The sequence below is a fragment of the Pseudophryne corroboree genome, chromosome 7, assembly GCF_028390025.1.
Source record: "Pseudophryne corroboree isolate aPseCor3 chromosome 7, aPseCor3.hap2, whole genome shotgun sequence".
Taxonomy (NCBI): domain Eukaryota; kingdom Metazoa; phylum Chordata; class Amphibia; order Anura; family Myobatrachidae; genus Pseudophryne; species Pseudophryne corroboree.
In genome coordinates this window covers 438031706-438057629 of record NC_086450.1, presented here as the reverse complement: position 1 = coordinate 438057629, position 25924 = coordinate 438031706, and the positions used below count along the sequence as shown (strand labels likewise).

At 45.1% G+C, this 25924-nt stretch overlaps 1 protein-coding gene and 1 pseudogene across 2 annotated transcripts in view; one reads left to right on the top strand and one right to left on the bottom strand.

The window, feature by feature from the left end:
- Positions 1-25924, bottom strand: part of RAB26 (RAB26, member RAS oncogene family) — a 481534-nt gene that overhangs the window by 285546 nt on the left and 170064 nt on the right. The gene's annotated exons all lie outside the window — the stretch shown is intronic.
- On the top strand, positions 5428-5548 carry LOC134947196 (5S ribosomal RNA; annotated as a pseudogene).

The window sequence follows — 25924 nt, the reverse complement described above, 5'->3', positions numbered from 1 at the left end:
GCTAAGTTGCGGTCACGTGTGCGCACCACGTGACCGTGAGGTTGTTGCCTCTCCTCCTTCTTCCTGACGTACGTTTCGCAAGATAGCTTGGTCACAGGGCGTCGGTGGGTTCAGACCCTTGATTGTTCTTATAGCAGTAGTGCTATTTACTGATTGGTTCTTAAACGGGGGATTGATACGTATTCTGACCTATCATAATGATTATCAGTCAGTGGGTTCCCATTGGGTGATATGTCATGATTGACATTAAAAAGGACCAATCAGTATTTCTTGACGGACGATCATTTAAGTTAATATAAAAAGAGCTGATAGGACTAATTCAGAGTATTACTGACAATAGAAATAAGGAGAAAGTATAGATTAAAAACGAATGAATTAAAATATAAAGATATAGATAAAAATATATAAATGTGGATATACTATTATTAGGATAGAGAATACAGATTGTTTTAAATATAATTCTGTGTACAACACTTAAAGTATTTGTACCTATTACTGTATAGATTATTAATTGTGAAGAATTAATATTTTTGAAAGGATATTATTAGGGAAAATTTGATATATGAATATATATATAAATATATACATACATATATATGTTTAAAAACCCACTTTTTATTGGTGAGTATGTAATGGTGACTATTGTTAATAAGCTGAAGTGTTTATGTGATGAAGTGTGATACATATGTTATTAACAAACAATATATATAAATTGAAAAAATAATGTGCTAGGATGTTAAGAGGGCATTGTGATAAAAATATTAAAAGTATTCTAACAAATAGACCGTGTACATGTACATGCGTTAATATGCATGTGCATGTATGTGGAAGTTAGTGAAGCAATGCCTATGTGGGCCCATAGTTATTGACAAAACTTTATAGTGATAAAACAACTCCCATTACAACAAGGGGAGAAACCTCTGAGACAGAGAAATCTGTAACCTCGGAGACAGAGGAGTCCGCAACCTCAGATCTTCAAGCAATGGAGGAAGAGGCACTAGCTGCACTATATGAATTAGAACAAGACCAATATGTGCCAAATCATATGGACCACAGACCTCCTACTAGACCTGCTATCAAGAAGAAATCTACATATTTCCCACCTGAACATATATGCCCAGAAGTTCAAGTATTTCAGAAACTGATGGCAAAAGAATTTGATCTAATTTATACCAATAAGAAATATTCCCGTCAATCGAACATGACGTATCAAGAAAGACAGGCCATGAGGGAGATACAAACATGGCAGGATGTCGTAATAAAGCCCTCGGACAAAGGGGGTAACATTGTGATTTGGCCTAAAAAGGATTATATTAAAGAAGCACTACGACAACTGGAATCCACTGACTGCTACAAAAGGATACTTTTGAACCCCTTGGGCAACTACATGTCGGTCTACTCTAAGATCATTACTCAGGCTCAAGAACAAGGGTCGATTACAAGACAGGAATATGAATATTTACAAATACAGAATCCAAAAATTCCTACTTATTACATGTTGCCAAAAGTACACAAAAATATTCTTAACCCACTTGGAAGACCGATAGTATCAGGTACAGGAGGACTAACGGAAAAAGCTAGCATCTTTTTGGACTTGCACCTCAGACATCTTGTACTGGGTCTCCCTTCATACATACAAGACACAGCAGATATACTTAGGAAACTGCATGATGTAAAATTGGAGGACAATCAATACCTAGTATCATTAGATGTAGAAGCACTTTATACCTCTATCGGCCACACGGAAGGCATAGCAGCAGTCGAATATTTTCTACACGCCGAAGGCTGGGAGGAATTTCATACCTTTTTGATCAAACTGCTGCATTTTGTACTCTACTACAATTTCTTCGTATTCAATGACAGGTTTTACCTCCAAACGCGAGGCACAGCCATGGGGGCGGCCTGTGCACCTACTTATGCGAACATCTTTTTAGGATGGTGGGAGAGAGAATTCGTCTTTAAAGACATTAATGATGATTTTACATCTAATATCATTATGTGGACCAGATATATAGATGATATCTTTATGATATGGGAAGGGGACCTACAATTATTACATCAGTTTATAGAGCGTCTCAATGACAACAATCTCAATCTCCGTCTAACTCACAATATCAGCCAGACGGAATTACCATTTTTGGATTTAATGATCTACAAGGACCCAGAGGGAATGATAGCTACAAGCCTGTATCGTAAAACCACAGCGACAAACACCCTGCTGCATCAGACAAGTTCACACTTCCATCCCACCATAGAAAACATACCGAAAGGAGAATTTCTGCGTCTTCGCAGGAATTGCTCAGATGATCATAATTTTAAAAAAACAGAGCACAGAGCTGGCCCAACGACTACGTGAAAGAGGATACAGTAATACCTCAATAAAAAAAAGCATCTCGGAATGCACAAATTACCTCGAGGGATAACATTATCTTTAAGAAGAAAGAGACAGCACAGAATACAAATATCATTAGATTTGTGGGTAACTATTGCCAAGAATGGAAGGAGGTAAGTGAAGCAATACAAAAACATTGGCATGTATTACATGCTGACTCAGACTTATCAGAAAAACTTGGCTCACGTGTCTCCATGAGCTGGCGGAGGTCTAGAAACTTGAAAGACCAATTGGTACAAAGCCATTTTCAAAGAATACCCACCAAGAAAAGTATCACAACAGGAACATACCCTTGTGGTAAATGCAAAGCTTGCAGACACATTGAAACGGTGAAGGAAGTAAAGGATAAATACGGGACAGTATTCAAGATCAACGACTATATGAATTGTTTAACTGAAGGTGTCATTTACTGCATCAAATGCAGCTGTGACAAGAAATATGTGGGTATTACCACTCGCCCACTGAAACAACGTGTCCTAGAACACATTGGGACTATACGCAACGCCATTTCTGACAAAACAAAGATGAAACCACTCACTACAGTAGCTCGCCACTTTTACCAACACCATGATAATAGATGGGAAGAACTTAGGGTCTTTGGACTTGAAAAAATCAAACTTGGAATCCGCGGGGGCAGCTTGACAGACACCCTACTGAGGAAAGAATGTGAGTGGATTTTTAAACTAGGTACTATCCACCCTTTTGGCATGAATGAAAACATTAATTATGGGGTTTTTTTAAATTGAAAAAGTAATCCCACTATCCAGACACCTTCATGATTTTGTTTTCCAACCTCCCCATTTCCCCCCCCCCCCCCTCCCTTTCTTGCTCCTCTCTCCGTTTCCTCTATCCCTTTCTCATTTCCCTTCCTTTCTTCCCTTACCAACTATATATAGATGCTTAGTGCACAATACTGACAATAACCACTGAGCATGGTATAAATCTTTTTCATTCAAAAAACTGACTTTATAATACAACTGTCATTATTAACACAATTTCAGATGACATTATAAAGTGCACAACCAATAAGCATGGCAAATTTAGTATTTTTCACTATTATACAACATCGCCACTTATTATTAACTTATGGCATGGTCGGTATAACCGTATATATATATGTAAATTTATCAACCTCTTTTTAATTTTAATTTTAATAATTTTTAATACACATAATTGGTATCACTACACTATATTGTGGTCCCTGTATTGCACTAAATGATTATTAATAATTATATATATCTTTTAACTCTCTTTTTCCTTCACATACATCTCAGCACTATGGGCCCACATAGGCATTGCTTCACTAACTTCCACATACATGCACATGCATATTAACGCATGTACATGTACACGGTCTATTTGTTAGAATACTTTTAATATTTTTATCACAATGCCCTCTTAACATCCTAGCACATTATTTTTTCAATTTATATATATTGTTTGTTAATAACATATGTATCACACTTCATCACATAAACACTTCAGCTTATTAACAATAGTCACCATTACATACTCACCAATAAAAAGTGGGTTTTTAAACATATATATGTATGTATATATTTATATATATATTCATATATCAAATTTTCCCTAATAATATCCTTTCAAAAATATTAATTCTTCACAATTAATAATCTATACAGTAATAGGTACAAATACTTTAAGTGTTGTACACAGAATTATATTTAAAACAATCTGTATTCTCTATCCTAATAATAGTATATCCACATTTATATATTTTTATCTATATCTTTATATTTTAATTCATTCGTTTTTAATCTATACTTTCTCCTTATTTCTATTGTCAGTAATACTCTGAATTAGTCCTATCAGCTCTTTTTATATTAACTTAAATGATCGTCCGTCAAGAAATACTGATTGGTCCTTTTTAATGTCAATCATGACATATCACCCAATGGGAACCCACTGACTGATAATCATTATGATAGGTCAGAATACGTATCAATCCCCCGTTTAAGAACCAATCAGTAAATAGCACTACTGCTATAAGAACAATCAAGGGTCTGAACCCACCGACGCCCTGTGACCAAGCTATCTTGCGAAACGTACGTCAGGAAGAAGGAGGAGAGGCAACAACCTCACGGTCACGTGGTGCGCACACGTGACCGCAACTTAGCCGATCACGGCATAGTTCGTCGCTACGGGAACCAGCCTAACAGGAAGAACAGTGCGGCCGGAGCACAGCAGCGGGCAGTACGCGGGCAGACGCGGCCAGCACCTTCCACACATCAGGATCTCCCTTATCATCTCCCTTATACAAGTAGGACATAGCTTAATGAATGTACACCTGGATGAGGTAATATTTTTGATATATGCACTTTTTCTTTTGTGTGCACGAAAAACTCACATCCACGTGGCAGATCACTTTACCATATGCTTAAGTGACAGTCAATCATCACCAGTAAGTGAACAAGTGCCATTCTGAGTTTGGTCTATATTGCTACCAAAACAGCGGATGCAGATACATCCAATATCTTTTGGAGCTTATCAAACACACAAATGTTTTCTCTCTTTGTAATGCAGAAATCCATGTTGTTTTGAAACACCTAGCTGATGATATATATGGTATATTGTCTGTTTTATTATTTTCCTATTGCCTAAAGATAATTCATGATGGGGCATTAGAGCTGGAGATTGCATTGCTTATGTTATATACTTTTTGCACAATCCATGGTGTATTTTCATACATCTATTGATTTTTTTGGAGACCAAATTTGGAGGTTTCCCTCTCTGCATAGTTAAAAGAATATTATAATCTAGAATATCCGATATTCATATGAAATATCTGTGCAGCATAGATGTCTTTTCTACTTGTACTGCGACTGATTTAACCGTGAAAATTTAGATGGGTATCTGAATTCTGTGTTATATCTTTGTGTTATATCTTTGAGAAAAAAACTCTTGATTTTTCTTACACCAAATCAGCTGCCTCGATACCTGTGGTTCACATAATTACGCAAATCGGCTCTTATTTGTGCCCAATTAGGACACAGCGTGACAAGGGTAAGCATAAGGTCTGCGGTCATACCCCACTGGAGATGCCCAATCTCATCTGATCTTGGAAGCCAAGCAGTGGAGGGCCGGTTTAAGTACTTGGATGGGAGACCACCAAGGAACACCCTGGTACTGCAAATATTTGCCACCCTTTCTGTCACTAAAATAGAGCACTGACTTACATCTCGGTTATGACCTATGATTCAACTACCTGCTAGGATTCAATTCCCATTTGGGATGTACAGCAGTTTTCAAATGATGGTCATATATATACACTAAATGATCAATTTTTTTTGACCACAGGTTGTCCTACAGTTGTTTTGTCTGTTCACAAATTCACAGATATACCCATCTCGGCTTATATTAGGTATCTGTACCTTGTAATCTATATACATTTTTCTATATTTTCGCAATGTCACCATTTTAACAAATATTGGCGCTCATTGAACTCCTCAATAATTAATTTTAATGAGAATTATTAAAGTATTGTATTTTAGTCAGCTATTGTGACATCCAGTCATACAACATTATCTGTATAGGAGTGCTTCCCAAAAAGAGTCTTCTTTTTTTTTTTCTTCTTTCCATGTTTACATTTAATAATCTACTGCAAGCAGATGCTGTTAGCGTAATGTTATGATGTTATTTGCAAAATTAGAGGATGTCCATATACACACATTTCGTATTAAATTTATGCCCAACAAAACTGAAAACCACAAAATTTGAAATTTAAATACATTACAAAACATGTTCCTAAAATCCACTTCTAAACATAGGGCACATTAATAAATAAATTAACATTGTTAATGTGTACATTTTATACCACTATATTATTAAACTTTTAAAAAACACCACTGACTGCCATAACCAATGTCTGATTGTATTGTTGAACACATTTTTTTAATTTTGTGTGTTGGTCCAAAGGAACCTTCCGAATCCAAATAACAATGTAGTAGTTCAAATTGGTAAGAGTACATGGAGTGTATACAGTAACTATGACTCTGAATCCTACAATTTGAACAAGAAAAACACAAATGAGTATTATACGTTTTGAGCCACATCAATTAACTAAAAGGTAACCAACATAGTTAAGTGTATGCAATAATCAATTTATCCATTACATTAATATAATGAAGTAATGCATGTTGCTGAAAAAGTCTTGTAAGACCAATGCGACATATGTACTAACTATTGCCTGTGTTCAAACCCATACAGACCCAGCCTTCATGAGCGACGAAGGCCAGCAGGACCGTGCCCAGGAGACATTTACACTCCACCTGCAGCCCATCGACACAACACAGGCAAACATGCCTCAGGACATTCCCCAACCACCTCAAGCATCCCAAAGCCAACAAATGAGCTCAACACCAGGGCCAATGCAAACGGACCAAGAGTTTTGGTCAGGTTGGGCATCACAACAAGCACACCACTCCGCGTGCCTCACCACCCAAACACAACACCTGTCTAGTCTGCCCCATCATTTGCCAAAAGTGAGTCGCAACTCAGCCAGACTCATAGTGCAGGTGGGGCGTATAGCAAACACTATGGAGCAGATGAGGGCAGACAACACACAAATGCAGGCAAACCTTCAGCGCATCATGGATGAGCAACAGCGGCAACACCAAACACTGATCCAGATGATCCAGCACAATCAAGTAATAAATGACAATCTGTCTCGCATCATTGCCAACAATACTGCCGCATATACACAGCTTACGGCAAGTCTAAATATTTTGAGCCAAAATTTAAGTGTGATGGGCCAACACCATGTGACCTCAAGCTCAGGCACAACAACCCCTAGCCAAACCCCAGTACAATCACCAGTTCGACGTTCAAGTCGAAGCCGCACCCACGAGCCACCACTAGCCTCTGCACCCAGCACCCAAAAAAAATAATAATAATATGTAGTGTCCACAATATGGTGGCCATTTAAATTTTTCACATATGTGTTATGACTACATTGGTCTGTTTACAATAAATTGTTAACCAGAAATATGTGTATTGCTTAATTAACAAAACAAAAAAACAAACACATTAGTGTATAGGGCCAGATAAGTATTGAGACAGGGCGAGAGCGTGCTGTCTCAGGGTCTAGGGTCAGTTTGACCAGATCATACAGAGTGAAATGAGTTATAACATTTAGTCTGAGCATCTGTATAACATGGGCATCAGCAAGATAGTTTTAGTTTAAACGGCCAATAAATAATAAAAGCATGGCCAGCCTACGCGGAACATGTACAACCTGCTGACCCTGTTGATTTTCCTGGCATGGGTTTATTGTAGCCTCATGGAGCAGGGTCAGGTATCCCACAGCAAACAATACAGCAGTACTACACACAGTAGCAGCCATTTCAGATTGAGAGTGTTGAGAAATGTGTTGGGGCCCCTTTTAAAGGGCAAAAACGTCAGGTGTGAGTAATGTAGAATTGACAACACATGTAAACACGCTTCTCAAAAGCAGGTCTACTTTTTTTTAGGAATTTTGTACGAATAGTAAAATATTACGACCGCAAAACCATTTTCACGGTCTAAAATACAAATACGAATGCATAGTAAATGACTGAGTTCTATATCTAATCAGCCGCGTTTGACCGATGGTGTATTCATTCGTACTTTTACTACACAGCCGTAATAAGAATACGAATGCCCTCATCACTGCCGTGATTTTTGCTTAGTAAATTACCGAGATGACACTTTGAAGAAAAAACGGCATCTCGGTCAAAATCGGGACCTTAGTAAATATACCCCAGAGTCCCTGGACATGGTAATGTGAGTATTTGCACACACACAGGAAAATGTCAGACACAGTTTCCCCCAATTACCTTCAGAGAGACACAGAGTAATGGAGCCAGCACCCACACAGCGCCCCAGAAGGCAGATAGAGAATCTGTGCCTGGCGCTGTGTAACCTTAATAGATTACACAGTTGTGACTAAACACTCTCCCCCCCCCCCCCCCCCCCACCTTCTACAAACCCCTGGTACTGCACAGGATAGCTGGAGTCGTGTGTAGGATCAGCGTTCCCTGTCAGCGTCTCTCAGTGATGATCTGCAGGGAGGGAAATGTCGATGGTGAGCTGCTGGGTCCGCTCTGAGGAGAAGCTCCGCCCCCAAACCTGGCGGGTCGTCCCGCACTTTGTAGGATTATACTGGCCTGAGATATAGTGTCTAACAGCAGAACTAACGTCCCTGATAGCAATTGTGACCAGTTTTCAAGGGTACCTGCGCTGGCTCAGGGCGCCCCTCATAGCGCCGCACCGTGTGTACCGCTAAGCCTTCCGGAGCGCAGTGTCAGTACTGCGCACCCACCCTGATGCCGCCATTTACACCGGTTCCCCGCTTGTTGGGTCGCCGGTGACACACTCACCACCGCAATCCTCTGGCTCTGTTAGAGGGTGGCGGCATGCTGTGGGAGTGAGCGGTCGCCGCGATGGCTAACAATCATCACCCTCAGGACCTTAATGTCCTGTCAGCGGAGATAGTGGCCATTAATGTCAGAGGGTTGGACACTACTCTCCAACTAAGTCCCACGAAGCAGGGAGGCTGTTGCCAGCAGCCTCCCTGTGCCTAACATGTTAACAAAATAATAAAACTAGAAAAGCTCTAAGAGCTCCCCTAGCTGTGACCGGTTTCACCGGGCACATTTTCTAAACTGAGTCTGGTAGGAGGGGCATAGAGGGAGGAGCCAGCCTACACTATCAAAGTCTTAAAGTGCCCATGGCTCCTAGTGGACCCGTCTATACCCCATGGTACTAATGTGGACCCCAGCATTCTCTAGGACGTAAGAGAAATTAGAAGGGAGTTCCGCTTCAACTTCCTGAACCCAGGCTTCAACAGCTTTCGCCGCCCAGGCAGCCGCTATAGTGGGTCTATGCACAGCCCCTGCAAGAGTGTAAATGGACTTCAAGCAACCCTAAACACGCTTATCCGTCGGTTCCTTCAGGGAGGTGACGGTAGTGACAGGCAGAGCAGAGGACACCACCGGGCGTGCAACCTGCGAGTCCACCGGAGGTGGGGTTTCCCAATTTTTACTGATCTCTGCCGCGAGGGGATAACGAGCCAGCATCTTTTTAGACAGTGAAAATTTCATTCCCAGGAGATTCCCAGGATTCCTGACGTATGTCAACCAGGTGGTCAGAATGGGGTAGAAGCAATTTAGTCACCTTCTGACGTTTAAACTTATCTGGTTTCTTCGAGGTAGTAGGAGGCTCCTCGTCATCCTCAATTTGAAGAATGAGCCTGATGGCCTCCAAGAGGTCAGGAACGTCCACTTGTGTCAGAGTTTTCCCATCTGAAGTATCTGGATCAGTGTCAGCGGGGTCAGTGTAAGCGCCATCTTCATCGGAAGAAGTATCCGGGACATGCGTGGATTGTGAGGAAGTAATGGCCCGTTTAGAGGACCCCTTTGTCTTAGGCGGGCGAGGGTTAGCTTTTTGTTTAACCAGAGACTGGTTTAATTGCTGTAACTGAGAGAGTATCTGCCCATGGCGGATTAACTGCAGGGACAATATGTGGCTGTAATGGCACAGAAGGTCCCATAGGGGGGGGGGGGGGGGGCGTAAGCCTAGTTACTAGCGTAGTCAGTAAATTAGCAAAGGTAGCCCACGGTGGGACTTGATATGCCCCTGGTGGTGCAGAGACCCCAGAACCTGAACCCTCAGCTGCTATATATTCCTCATGACCATCCATGGCGTCAGCACTGCCTGGTGCAGGATCAGCTCCGGAGTCCTCATTCTGTCTAGCAGACATTACTTGGAAGCGTATCCTTAGGGTGACCAAAAGTACAATATAAGCAGACAGAATACCTGGAAAAAAAAACCCTTACAGTGTGACTGCAAGCAGAACACAAAAATAAGAATTTACTTACCGATAATTCTATTTCTCGGAGTCCGTAGTGGATGCTGGGGTTCCTGAAAGGACCATGGGGAATAGCGGCTCCGCAGGAGACAGGGCACAAAAGTAAAGCTTTTACAGGTCAGGTGGTGTGTACTGGCTCCTCCCCCTATGACCCTCCTCCAGACTCCAGTTAGGTACTGTGCCCGGACGAGCGTACACAATAAGGGAGGATTTTGAATCCCGGGTAAGACTCATACCAGCCACACCAATCACACCGTACAACTTGTGATCTAAACCCAGTTAACAGTATGATAACAGAGGAGCCTCTGAAAGATGGCTTCCTAAACAATAACCCGAATTAGTTAACAATAACTATGTACAAGTATTGCAGATAATCCGCACTTGGGATGGGCGCCCAGCATCCACTACGGACTCCGAGAAATAGAATTATCGGTAAGTAAATTCTTATTTTCTCTATCGTCCTAAGTGGATGCTGGGGTTCCTGAAAGGACCATGGGGATTATACCAAAGCTCCCAAACGGGCGGGAGAGTGCGGATGACTCTGCAGCACCGAATGAGAGAACTCCAGGTCCTCCTTTGCCAGGGTATCAAATTTGTAAAAATTTACAAACGTGTTCTCCCCTGACCACGTAGCTGCTCGGCAGAGTTGTAATGCCGAGACCCCTCGGGCAGCCGCCCAAGATGAGCCCACCTTCCTTGCGGAATGGGCCTTAACAGATTTAGGCTGTGGCAGGCCTGCCACAGAATGTACAAGTTGAATTTTGTTACAAATCCAACGAGCAATCGACTGCTTAGAAGCAGGTGCACCCAACTTGTTGGGTGCATACAGTATAAACAGCGAGTCAGATTTTCTGACTCCAGCCGTCCTTTAAATGTATATTTTTAAGGCTCTGACAACGTCCAACAACTTGGAGTCCTTCAAGTCGTCTGTAGCCGCAGGCACTACAATAGGCTGGTTCAGGTGAAACGCTGATACCACCTTAGGGAGAAAATGCGGACGCGTCCGCAGCTCTGCCCTATGTCGAATGGAAAATTAAATAAGGGCTTTTATAAGACAAAGCCGCCAGTTCAGATACTCTCCCGGCCGAAGCCAGGGCCAGTAACATAGTCACTTTCCATGTGAGATATTTCAAATCCACATTCTTTAGTGGTTCAAACCAATTGGATTTGAGGAAATCTAAAACTACATTTAGATCCCACGGTGCCACCTTAGGCACCACAGGAGGCTGTATATGCAGTACTCCTTTGATAAAAATCTGGACCTCAGGGACTGAGGCCAATTCTTTTTGGAAGAATATTGATAGGGCCGAAATTTGAACCTTAATAGATCCCAATTTGAGACCCATAGACAATCCTGATTGCAGGAAATGTAGGAAAACGACCCAGTTGAAATTCCTCCATCGGAGCACTCCGCTGCTCGCACCACGCAACATATTTTCGCCAAATACGGCGATAATGCTTCGCGGTGACTTCCTTCCTTGCCTTTATCAAGGTAGGAATGACTTCTTCTGGAATGCCTTTTCCTTTTAGGATCTGGCATTCAAACGCCATGCCGTCAAACGCAGCCGCGGTAAGTCTTGAAAAAGACAAGGACCCTGCTGAAGCAGGTCCCTTCTCAGAAGTAGAGGCCACGGATCGTCCGTGACCATCTCTTGAAGTTCCGGGTACCAAGTCCTTCTTGGCCAATCCGGAGCCACTAGTCTTACTCCTCTTTGCCGTATAATCCTCAATACCTTTGGTATGAGAGGCAGAGGAGGAAACACATATACCGACTGGTACACCCAATGTGTTACCAGCGCGTCCACAGCTATTGCCTGCGGATCTCTTGACCTGGCGCAATACCTGTCCAGTGTTTTGTTGAGGCGAGACGCCATCATGTCCACCATTGGTTTTACCCAACGGTTTAATAGCATGTGGAAAACTTCTGGATGAAGTCCCCACTCTCCCGGGTGAAGGTCGTGTCTGCTGAGGAAGTCTGCTTCCCAGTTGTCCACGCCCGGGATGAATACTGCTGACAGTGCTATCACGTGATTCTCCGCCCAGCGAAGGATCCTGGCAGCTTCTGCCATTGCCCTCCTGCTTCTTGTGCCGCCCTGTCTGTTTACATGGGCGACTGCCGTGATGTTGTCCGACTGGATCAACACCGGTCTTCCTTGAAGCAGAGGTTTCGCCTGGCTAAGAGCATTGTAGATTGCTCTTAGTTCCAGAATGCTTATGTGAAGAGACTTTTTCAGGCTCGACCACACTCCCTGGAAATTTCTTCCCTGTGTGACTGCTCCCCAGCCTCTCAGGCTGGCATCCGTGGTCACCAGGATCCAATCCTGCATGCCGAATCTGCGGCCCTCCAATAGATGAGCCTCCTGCAACCACCACAGAAGGGATACCCTTGTCCTCGGCGACAGGGTTATCCGCAGGTGCATCTGAAGATGCGACCCTGACCATTTGTCCAACAGATCCCTTTGCATGGAATCTGCCGAAAGGGATTGCTTCGTAAGAAGCTACCATTTTTTCCCAGGACTCTTGTGCATTGATGTACAGACACCTTTCCTGGTTTTAGGAGGTTCCTGACCAGGTCAGATAACTCCTTGGCTTTTTCTTCGGGAAGAAAAACCTTTTTCTGAACTGTGTCCAGAATCATCCCCAGGAACAGCAGACGAGTTGTCGGCATTAATTTGGATTTTGGAATATTCAGAATCCATCCGTGCTGCTTTAGCACCTCTTGAGATAGTGCTAAACCCATCTCTAGCTGTTCTCTGGACCTTGCCCTTATTAGGAGATCGTCCAAGTATGGGATAATTAATACGCCTTTTCTTCGAAGAAGAAATATTATCTCGGCCATTACCTTTGTAAAGACCCGAGGTGCCGTGGACAAACCAAACGGCAGCGTCTGAAACTGATAGTGACAGTTTTGTACAATGAACCTGAGGTACCCCTGGTGTGAGGGGTAATTGGAACGTGGAGATACGCATCCTTGATGTCCAAGGATACCATAAAGTCCCCTTCTTCCAGGTTCGCTATCACTGCTCTGAGTGACTCCATCTTGAACTTGAACTTCTTTATGTACAGGTTCAAGGACTTCAGATTTAGAATAGGCCTTACCGAGCCATCCGGCTTCGGTACCACAAAAAGAGTGGAATAATACCCCTTCCCTTGTTGTAGAAGAGGTACCTTGACTATCACCTGCTGAGAATACAGCTTGTGAATGGCTTCCAAAACCGTCTCCCTTTCTGAGGGGGACGTTGGTAAAGCAGACTTCAGGAAACGGCGAGGTGGCTCTGTCTCTAATTTCAACCTGTAACCCTGAGATATTATCTGCAGGATCCAGGGATTTACCTGCGAGTGAGCCCACTGCGCGCTGTAATTCTTGAGACGACCGCCTACCGCCCCCGAGTCCGCTTGCGAAGCCCCAGCGTCATGCTGAGGCTTTTGTAGAAGCCGGGGAGGGCTTCTGTTCCTGGGAAGGAGCTGCCTGTTGCTGTCTCTTCCCTCGTCCTCTGCCTCGTGGCAGATATGAATAGCCCTTTGCTCTCTTATTTTTAAAGGAACGAAAGGGCTGCGGTTGAAAGGTCGGTGCCTTTTTCTGTTGGGGAGTGACTTGAGGTAGAAAGGTGGATTTCCCGGCCGTAGCCGTGGCCACCAAATCCGATAGACCGACCCCAAATAACTCCTCTACGCATCGCCTGTCCACTGTCGTGTCCATAAAGCTCTTCTGGCCGAAATGGACATAGCACTTACCCGTGATGCCAGTGTGCAGATATCTCTCTGTGCATCACGCATATAAAGAAATGCATCCTTTATTTGTTCTAACGACAGTAAAATATTGTCCCTGTCCAGGGTATCAATATTTTCGATCAGGGACTCTGACCAAACTACCCCAGCACTGCACATCCAGGCAGTCGCAATAGCTGGTCGTAGTATAACACCTGCATGTGTGTATATACCTTTTTGGATATTTTCCATCCTCCTATCTGATGGATCTTTAAGTGCGGCCGTCTCAGGAGAGGGTAACGCCACTTGTTTTGATAAGCGTGTTAGCGCTTTGTCCACCCTAGGAGGTGTTTCCCAGCGCTCCCTAACCTCTGGCGGGAAAGGGTATAAAGCCAATAACTTCTTTGAAATTAGCAGTTTTTTATCGGGGCACCCCACGCTTCATCACACACGTCATTTAATTCTTCTGATTCGGTAAAAACTACTGGTAGTTTTTTCACACCCCACATAATACCCTGTTTAGTGGTACCTGTAGTATCAGCTAAATGTAACATCTCCTTTATTGCCAAAATCATATAACGTGTGGCCCTACTGGAAAATACGGTTGATTCGTCACCTTCACCACCGGAATCAGTGCCTGTGTCTGGGTCTGTGTCGACCGACTGAGGCAAGGGGCGTTTTACAGCCCCTGACGGTGTTTGAGGCGCCTGGACAGGCACTAATTGAGTGTCCGGCCGCCTCATGTCGGCAAACGACTGCTTAAGCGAGTTGACGCTATCCCGTAATTCCACAAATAAAGGCATCCATTCTGGTGTCGACCCCCTAGGAGGTGACATCCTCATATTTGGCAATTGCTCCGCCTCCACACCAATAACGTCCTCATACATGTCGACACACACGTACCGACACACAGCAGACACACAGGGAATGCTCTATACGAAGACAGGACCCACTAGCCCTTTGGGGAGACAGAGGGAGAGTCTGCCAGCACACACCAAAAAGCGCTATATATGACAGGGATAGCCTTATGATTAAGTGCTCCCTTATAGCTGCTTTTATATTAATATATTGCCATTTATTTTGCCCCCCCTCTCTGTTATACCCTGTTTCTGTAGTGCAGTGCAGGGGAGAGACCTGGGAGCCTTCCTGACCAGCGGAGCTGTGACAGAAAATGGCGCCGTGTGCTGAGGAGATAGGCCCCGCCCCTTTTTCGGCGGGCTCGTCTCCCGCTATTTAGTACATTTAGGCAGGGGTAAATATCTCCATATAGCCTCTGGGGCTATATGTGAGGTATTTTTAGCCTTTTTAAAGGTGTTCATTTGCCTCCCAGGGCGCCCCCCCCCAGCGCCCTGCACCCTCAGTGACTGCCGTGTGAAGTGTGCTGAGAGGAAAATGGCGCACAGCTGCAGTGCTGTGCGCTACCTTAAGAAGACTGCAGGAGTCTTCAGCCGCCGATTCTGGACCTCTTCTTGCTTCAGCATCTGTGAGGGGGCCGGCGGCGTGGCTCCGGTGACCATCCAGGCTGTACCTGTGATCGTCCCTCTGGAGCTTCATGTCCAGTAGCCAAGAAGCCAATCCATCCTGCACGCAGGTGAGTTCACTTCTTCTCCCCTCTGTCCCTCGTTGCAGTGATCCTGTTGCCAGCAGGAATCACTGTAAAATAAAAAACCTAAGCTAAACTCTCTAAGCAGCTCTTTATGAGAGCCACCTAGAATTGCACCCTTCTCGGCCGGGCACAAAAATCTAACTGGAGTCTGGAGGAGGGTCATAGGGGGAGGAGCCAGTACACACCACCTGACCTGTAAAAGCTTTACTTTTGTGCCCTGTCTCCTGCGGAGCCGCTATTCCCCATGGTCCTTTCAGGAACCCCAGCATCCACTTAGGACGATAGAGAAATAGGGATTTCAGAGGTATACAATGACTGTAACTTCACAGAGAAAATACCAAACAAGTATAGCCTGTGAAACACTACTATATCTATGGGACCCTGACGCACATAGCCCCCCTCAGGGTATAGAATATAGGGATAGCACACGGAATAGAAATCACACGGCAGCTACTGGCACACACAATCAGTCACATGTACAATGCAGGAATTATTATAAACATCAATAAAACTGCACTGGACTAGCAATACTAAGTAACTGGACTACAGAGTAATGCTATATAATAATATAGATATAACAATGCACAGTGAAACTGGATGTATATCACAGGGTACTTGTACTAAATAACCCTGAATGTATGCACTCTTTCTTAACTAACGCTGTCTAAAGACATGTAGAATACTTAAGTGTCCTGTAAATGCACAGCGCTGGATGATGCAGGAGGCTTTACAGAGGAGAGTGCCCAGCAGTCCCAGGATAAGCGCAGCATATGAGAAATGGCGCCCAAACGCTGACAGGGAGTGAGGGAGACAGAGAGATGCAGCTCCAGGGCGGGAACATTTGTAGTAAATGGCACCTGGGGCTGGGGGAGTGGCTACAGGTCAGAGCCTTATCCCCTTGCTAGACTTCACCACCGGGTACTGTGGGCCTTGTTAAAACGGATTTATAGTAAAATCCTACCTGTGCTCTTGCCCTGGTGGTCTAGTGGGGTCCCTGTATGGCCACAGTGTCCACGCCAGCGCGCACGGTCCGTCTCCTATCACAATTTCAGCGGGTCCCGTCTGGGGGACCCTCTTACCTCCTCTCTTGGTGCGGCCACGCGATCCTGCGGCCACAGTCTCTTGGTGCGATCCTGCGGTCTCTTGGTGCGGCCACGCGAGCAGCAGTGAGTGTGTGCGCCCTGATGAATACCGGAGCCATCCGCTGTAAGTACCCAGCAACCAGGGCGTGGGAGTATACAGCGCCGCTGGGGGAGGTGATGGAGCTGCAGCATGAGATGTCAGAGAGTGACAGCTAGTACTCAATACCTATGCTGCAGCCCTTGAAGTCTTCTATTTTTCAGTTTAAGAGCTCTTTTCAGGGCTGCTGGACCTGATTGCAGGCACCAACTTACAAACTGAGCTCCTGTGCACGGAGGCGGGGTTATAGAGGAGGCGGCGCTACGCAGCTTGGGAACAGTCAAAGTTTTTGGCATGTTGGTGCTTCGGATCAAGATCTTACTCTACACCCCGATGTTATTCCCTGTGGAATACAGTGTACCCCGCTGCAGAAAGGTACTGAGAAATTCTTGCTAAAAATCTGCTGCCATCTACCAGGATGCTGAAGATGAAATGAGGGTGGACCTTTCACCAAGACAATGATCCCAAACACACAGCCAAGGACACTCTCAATTGGTCCTTGAAAGAAAATAAAGCTACCAGTACAGCCCAGCCAATTACCTGACTTGAATTCATTTGAAAATCTACGGAAAGAACTAAAGATCAGAGTTCATAGAAGAGGCCACAGAGCCTTCAAGATTTCAAGACTGTGTGGAAGAATGGGACAAAATCACACTTGAGCCATGCCTGTGACTAGTTCTACATACAGGGGGCGTCTTGAAGCTGTCATTACCAACATAGGCTTTTGTATGAAGTATTAAACAAATTACAGTAAGCGTGTTCAATACTTTTTCCCTGTGCCTTTTCACATTATTACACGTAATTTATGGACATCTTGATTTTTTTTGCATGTGTGGATTGCACGGGTTGTTGCTGATTTATGGTGAAAATGTCATTACAATAGCCCCATTACAAATATATTTACTGAGCAAAATGCTGATGACTGTGTGTGTGTGTGTGTGTGTGTGTGTGTGTGTGTGTGTGTGTGTGTGTGTGTGTATATATATATATATATATATATAGTGTTCACTCTAGGCTGTTTTAGCAGGGCGCCCGTTTTTTAGCAGGCAAAACCCGCCCTGCCCCTTTTGCGGCGCCCTGCTAGAACAGCCGCCCGCTTCCTGCCCTCCCAGCGTGTAAAGATGCCGTGCGCATGCGCGCGGCATCCATTCACGCATTGGGAGAGAGCTGGGAGAAGCCGAGCACCGACGGAGGTGCTGGGCACGCCCCCAAAAGTGACGTCGCCAGCCACAGACGCTCTCTATAGCGTCTGTGGGCCGCACCGCCCACTAAAATGACGTAGGCGTGGCCACGCCCCCTAATTTGCGTGGACGCTCCCCCGTTTCGGGCACGCGTGCACATATGCCCCCGGAGTCCGGCACCATGCCCCTTTTCACTGCTAGAGTGAACACTATATATATATATATATATATATATATATATATATACACACATACATACACACACATTCATACACACACTCATACACACACACACACAACACATATATATATTCTTTGTGCAAGGTGCCTCGCACAGTATATAGAAGGAACTCATTTGGCGTAGGATGTGACGACAGATAAGAACCACTCAGCTCATCTAGTCTGCCCTTTTTTTTTATCCTTTGGGAAACGTCTATTTAAGTGGCAACCTTAATTACTTAAAGTGACTAAAATGTAAAATCAGCCCTGTGGGAATGGTTCTCAGAATGCTCTATCAGGCAGCAACAGAAGATAGAGAAGAACACTGAATTGAGATGGACTGCGGTGGTTAGTGTCCACAGAGCACAGGCCACCTCTTGTTATCCGCCCATAGCCTGGAGAAAGGTGTATACCATGACACTATTTATTTATTACCAGTTATTTATATAGCGCACACACATTCCGCAGCGCTGTACAGTGAATATTTGCCCATTCACATTAGTCCCTGCCCCAGTGGAGCTTACAATCTATATTCCCTATCACATGTACACACATTCACACTAGGGTTAATTTTGTTGGGAGCCAATTGTATATTTTTGGAGTGTGGGAGGAAACCCACGAAGTACGGGGAGAATATACAAACTCCACACAGTTAGGGCCAAGGTGGGAATCGAAACCATGACCTCAGTGCTGTGAGGCAGTAATGCTAACCATTACACCATCCGTACTGCCCAACTATCAGGCTATAAACTAGCAGTGGATCACATTTATATAGCAGGAGTATACAGGGCCCGATCCGGAGCAGCAGTGTCTTTGTACGCAGTGGCTGGGCTAAATACACTCAAGCCGTAGGAGGCGTCTTGTGTAAATAGACGCCTCATGCCAGCTTCTCCGAGGATGCAGCATCGGATCATCTGCACGGACATCGGTCATCGGACTAAGGGCCAGAAAACGGAGACAGGGCGCCACACGTTTACAGAAACACTGGCTGCATCCAGCGGCTCTGTCCTCAGATACTGTCCTACATGTGCAACCTGTGTCTCAGTAACTTCTCACCGTCCTTTTCTATGTATTTATTGAAGAAAATCGCTGACTACTGACTTCCCGTGTATTTTATTGTGCCTTCTGTCTGCTGTTAGAAGTGTTATCTCGGCTTGTTGGTATATTTTATTTATGGCTTCTAAAATTGATGTCCTGTGCAGTTTTTTGCGGTTTATTTTTTTTTTTTCAAGATGCTTTTACAGCCTTATGCCAGACTGGAAGCTGAAGACACAGGATAAGAGCCTGACATCGCAGCTTCTCCTGACTATATCTGTAACGCAGTAAGGATAGTACATGTTTACAAGCTTTCAGATTGAGAGCAACTGTATTAAAGCTTTTTTTACTAGGCTATATTATGGAAGGGGTGGGGGGAGCAAAGAGAGAAAAACAAAGTGGTCGCCATGGATACACGTACGCAAGCAAAGCTGCAAACAGAGATGAGGAACAAGGAATCAGGGAGGGACTTTAACCTGTTCCCTTTCCAGTGTCTCCCAGTATCATCAGAGGGTTCATTTGACAGGTTGGGGATTATTAAATGACCTGCTGCAGTGTGTACGTTAATAATCTGTAAATCAAAGCGACCAATCAGATTGCAGCTCTTACTTTGGACAACGTTCTAATTGGTTGCTATCTGTTACACCGCACGTATGCACTAGGAACACATTCTTAATTAGAAACACCCGGGGCAGGAGGGAGGGGTGCATGACAAGCTGAAGGAGTCTCTGTGAGTTGCTGGCCATACCCCCAGTCCCTCTGACTCCTGTGAATAGACGCTGTGAATTTACCACTGCTCAGCTGGGCAGAGCAGTGACTGGCAGGAGCCTCCCAACTGCCCCCCCCCCCCCTTCCCCCCACCACCACGGGACACTGCGTCCAGCGGCTGGGACAGTCCCCAAATATGGGACTATCCCGCGAAAATCGGGACAGTTGGGAAGTATGAGAGTGTTACATGGGTGAGAGGTAATGTTAATAGGTGCTACATAGGTAATAAAATAATCAGGTGCTAAAAAGGTGCTAAATTAAATATTACAATGTGAAGCCCCAAAGCAACCAGGCCACACCAACCCAGGGGTCCCCATGCCCCAAACGCACACCTAAAACTGACAAATTGTACAAATGTATTCAGGACTTAACATAACAGTGCCTTTCCCAATATGCAGTCTGCAACGCTAGGAACACATTCCTAATTAAAAACACCCAGGGCAGGTGGGAGGGGTCCTCTAAGTTTGGAGGTAGGGCATCCATGGCTCGGACTTGTTTCTTCAGCACATCCCACAGATGCTCGATCGGATCAAGATCTGGGGAATTTGGAGGCCAAGTCAACACCACGCACTAATTGCCATGTTCCTCGAACCATTCCTGAAGAATATATGTAGCGTTGCAGGGCGCACTATTCTACTGAAAGAGGCCACTGCCATTAGGGAGTACCGTTGCCATGAAGGAATGTACTGGGTCTGCAACAATATTTAGGTAGGCGGTACATGTCAAAGTAACATCCAGATGAATAGCAGTACCCAAGGTATCCCAGAGAACATTACCCAGAGCATCATACTGCCTCTGCCGGCCTGCCTTCTTTCCATAGTGCAACCTGGTGCCATCTCTACCCCAGGTAAACAACGCAAACACACCAAGCTGTCCACATGATTCATCAGACAAGGCCTACTTCTTCCATTCCATGGTCCAGCTTTGACACTCACGTGTTCATTGTAAGAGCTTTCGTTGGTGGACAGGGGTCAGCATAGGCACTCTGACTGGTCTGTGGCTAAGCAGCAATCTGCAATGCTCTATGTGTTTTGTCACCTATCATAGCCAATATTAGCTTTTTCAGCAATTTATGCTACAGTAGCTTTGCAGTGAGTTATGACCAGCCAGGCTAGCGAAGGCTTCCCACACGCATCATCCCACACGCATCAATGAGTCTTGGGAGCCCATGACCCTGTCAACGGTTCACCAGTTGTCCATCCTTGGACCACTTTTGGTAGGTACTAACCGCTGCAAACAGGGAACACCCCACAAAATCTGCTGCTTTGTAGATACTTTAATGGGAGATCCCAGTGGTGGCTCCTAGGTAAGCTAGCCCTCATTCTGGATGTATTTTTTTATGTGCCTTCCTACTGACAATCACATGGTCCCAAGTGGGCACTCCTATCATGTAGTGTAGTGCCTGCCAATGTCAGAGAAGCCGTGAAGAGTGTCAGAGAAGCCGTGAAGAGGATCGCCAGCTTATCATATATTTGCAAATATATTTAACAAATATCTCTGAAATTCTATTAGCATATAGTTTTCATATATTGTTACAAGTGCTAATTGGTGTGCAGGGGGGAAAAACCCCTCCCTTTTCATGCACCCGATATGTGCTTCCAGAGTGACTGAGCAGCTATCATTGTGTTTGTTTACACATTGGAGATACTCTGACCCAGTCGTCTAGCCATCACAATTTGGACCATTACAAGGTTGCTCCGATCCTAACGCCCATTTTTCCTGCTTCCAAAAGATCCACTTCAAGAACTGAGCGTTCACTTGCTGATTATATATCCCACTCCCTGACAGGTGCCAGAGTAACAGGATAATCAATGTTATTCACTTCACCTGTCAGTGGTTTTAATGTTATGGCTGATCACTGTATACATATATTTAAAAAAATAAAATAAAAGACATGGTTATATTAAAGATATTCTTACTATCCTTGGTTTAGCATGAGACTAGCAATCAAAAGACTCCAAATATTTCTGCCGCGTTACTTACGGGTTAATGTGGTTTCTTAGAAATTAGAATACAATGAAAAGGAGAAAACCAGAAGCAGAGTCAATTATGTATTAAAAAAAAAAAAAAAGGAAAGAAAGAGAGAATACGGATTCAATACTTTCAATGGCACTGAACAGCCAGAGTAGGTAATTGTTCTGACCTCGTCAGCTTTACAATGCAAGCTTTCAGCCTTGTTTGAAGGCCAACGTTCTGAGCTTTTCAGAGCCTGATTCAAGGAAAGATGCTGGATGTATGGCGGAGGCTGTGTGGGCAGCTAGCAAATTAGGATATCATTTTGTTTTTTTGCATACAGCATCGACATATCTCACAGCCCCAAACAGGGAAGAAGACATATATCACAGAGACATACACTGATATAGATGGTGACATGGCCCTGCTCACTAGAGCCCGCCAACCAGAGAGTCAGATTTGGAGGTGGTATTGCAATTTTTGGGGATTCGCAAATTATGTTGGCAGAGCAGCACTGTCTCCTATGCTGCCTACAATTTTAGCACTAGAACCTAGGGGGTCATTCCGACCCGTTCACTCGCTGCGTTTTCACGCAGCAGAGCGAACGGGTACCTGCTGCGCTTGCGCCGGCGCCTTTGTGCTCCTGCGCATGCGGGACGGCCGTGGCAGGACAGCGATCGCCTCTGCCTGATTGACAGGCAGAGGTGATCAATGGGCGGGAGGGGGCGAAACGGCGGCGGGCCGCATCGGCTGCGTGAATTCATACGCAGCCGCTGCGGGCCAGGGAGCGAGGAGTAGCTCCCGGTCAGCTCGCTAGAGCTGCGCTGGCCGGGAGTTACTCCTGAAGTGCAAAGGCATCGCCGCTGTGCGATGCCTTTGCACTTCTGCGAGGGGGGGCCGGACTGACATGCGGGGCGGACTAGCCCCGTGCTGGGCGTCCCCCCGCATGTCAGGAAAGTTGATCGTAGCTATGCAAAATTTTGCACAGCTACGATCAACTCTGAATAACCCCCCTAGTGTCTGCAGGATTGTGCAACCTCCAACCAGATACTGCTACTACACATGTGCAGACAGCATCCATCTTTATTGTGTGATACAGCGCTGTGTAGACACACAGTACTTAGTTCCTGATGTGAGACATCTATTACCTACAATACCCTGTATTTGATACGACTGCTGTTAACCTCTGCATTTCCCACGTGTTCCTACATTACCCTGTACCTGCTGATTGCCAATAAGCCCAGCATCCTGGCAGAACAGTCACTTTCACATCAGCCGTGCACCTATTGTGAACACCATCCCAATGCGTGGTCCCGCGACAGTACAAGAATTGAGATGCCAACTTTCAGTGTCCATGGACAAGTGCGTAGGTGGTTCTGAACAATCCACCATCGACACACCATCAGGAACACCATTGGCAATTCCTCTAAACATGGCTTCTATGGCTGCGGATCTGTATTTGAGAACGCAACAGAGGTCATTGCCACGCCCTTGACATTCTCGTACACGCCCATGAGACGACCTTTTTGCAAACACTTCAGTCACCGGGAATGTCCATGGTTGTGGGTCACCAGCTCTATTGCAAACGACTCATGTAACTGTGATCACAGATAACAATTGATTCCTCAGATAATGATTTGGAGGATACTATAAAGCTACAGAAAATAGGATTTTAATTACCTACCGGTAAATCCTTTTCTCGTAGTCCGTAGAGGATACTGGGGTTCTATTTAGTACCATGTGGTATAGACAGGCCCACTAGGAGCCATGGGCACTTTAAGAACTTGATAGTGTGGGTTGGCTCCTCCCTCTATGCCCCTCCTACCAGACTCAGTCTGGGAAACTGTGCCCGAGGAGAGGGACATACTTTGAGAGAAGGATATAAAGGATAGTGGTGAGATTCCGAACCAGCACACACAAACAAGAGGAAAGCCAAGATAACTCAACTTCAAACAGGAACAGCAACAGCTGAACCAACAATACTTAACCAAGTAACAGTGCAGGAAGAACAAAGCATTGGGCGGGCGGCCAGTATCCTCTACGGACTACGAGAAAAGGATTTGCCAGTAGGTAATTAAAATCCTATTTTCGCTTACGCCCTAGAGGATACTGGGGTCCACATTAGTACCATGGGGATGTACCAAAGCTCTCAAACAGGGTGGGAGAGTGCTGAGGTTCCTGCAGAACGGATTGATCAAACTGAAGGTCGTCAGAGGCCAAAGTATCGAACTTGTAGAACTTAGCAAACATGTTCGAAACAGACCAAGTAGCTGCTTGGCAAAGCTGAGACACAACGGGCAGCCGCCCGAGAAGAACCCACCGACCTAGCAGAGTGGGCCTGTACAGATTTTGGAATCAGTAATCCTGCCGCGGAATAAGCATGCTGGATAATGAGCCTAATCCAGCGTGCAATAGACTGCTTTGAAGCAGGACACCCAATCTTATTGGGATCATAGAGAAGGAACAGAGAGTCGGATTTCCTGTGACGAGCTGTCCTCTTTACATACACCTTCAAAGCCCTCACAACATCCACAGACTTTGAAGTAACAGAGGTGTCAGTAATCACTGGAACCACAATCGGTTGGTTGATGTGAAACACAGACACCACTTTAGGAAGAAATTGCTGACGAGTCCTGAGTTCAGCTCTATCCTCATGAAAAATTAAATAGGGGCTCTTGTGAGACAACGCCCCCAGTTCCGACACACATCTTGCTGAAGCCAAGGCCAACAATGTGACGATCTTCCACGTAAGATATTTTACGTCAACCTCCTGTAACAGTTCAAACCAGTCCGATTGGAGGAACTGCAGCACCAAATTGAGATCCCAAGGTGCCGTGGGAGGCACAAAGGGAGGATGGATGTGCAGAACACCTTCCAAGAACATCTAGACTTCAGGGAGAGAAGCCAATTGTTTCTGAAAGAAAATAGACAAGGCCGAAATCTGGACTTTTAACGAGCCCAGACGGAGACCCACATCCACACCTGCCTGCAGAAAAAGCAGGAAACGTCCCAGATAAAATTCCACCGTAGAAAATTTTCTGCTCTTACTCGAAGAGACGTATTTCTTCCAAATATGGTGGTATTGTTTAGACGTTACCCTCTTCCAGGCTTGGATCATTGTCGGGATAACCTTGTCAGGAATCCCTCTCCTGCCTAGAATCAGCCGTTCAACTTCCATGCCGTCAAACGTTGCCGCGGTAAGTCTTGATAGACGAACAGTCCCTATTGCAGAAGATCCTCGCGAAGAAGTAGAGGCCACGGATCTTCGAGGAGCATCTCCAGAAGGTACGCGTACCAGGCCCTACTTGGCCAGTCCGGAGCAATGAGTATTGCTTGAATCTTTTCCCGCAGAAAATGCTGGCGCATACGCAGGACGGACCCTGCACATGTGCCCGCATCCTCTTAGCAGATTTTGCGACTGGATCGCATATTGCGATCCAAGCTGAATCAGGCCCTATATGCGCCGCTACCAACTATAATCCCTCTGAAACTACATTTCAAAAGTAGCAAAGTATGTAACTGCCACTTGCGGAGACGGGCACATCTATGAAACACGCCGTCAGTATATATCTGCTTGGTCGTATAGCCGCCGTCACTATCGGCGCACACTTCGTCCAGCCCTATCTACAACAAATCCATCTGAAATAACATACTCAGCTCAGCTATGCTGCAATACAAACTCTGCATTAGCCCAACGCTGCACTGAGGAGGGTCAGGTATCACGGCAGAAGGTCACAAACAGAATACGGCAGAGAAACCCGTTTACGGTAGGGCTCACTACTGCATTGCTCTACGGACAAAAGGGGTGACTGCCTGGAATCATCCCAGTACAGTTTGCTGGTGCCGCAAAAACTTCCTAATGCCTTGGCAGAGGGAAGCCTAACAAGTACTTTTAGTAAGTAGTACTGGTTCTTAGAATGACATCTCAAGATGGCAGAAACAAAACTAGAGCATCACAGTATAAAAGGATACGTCATTGCTTTATGCAGCTATGATTACATAATGTTTATTTCCAT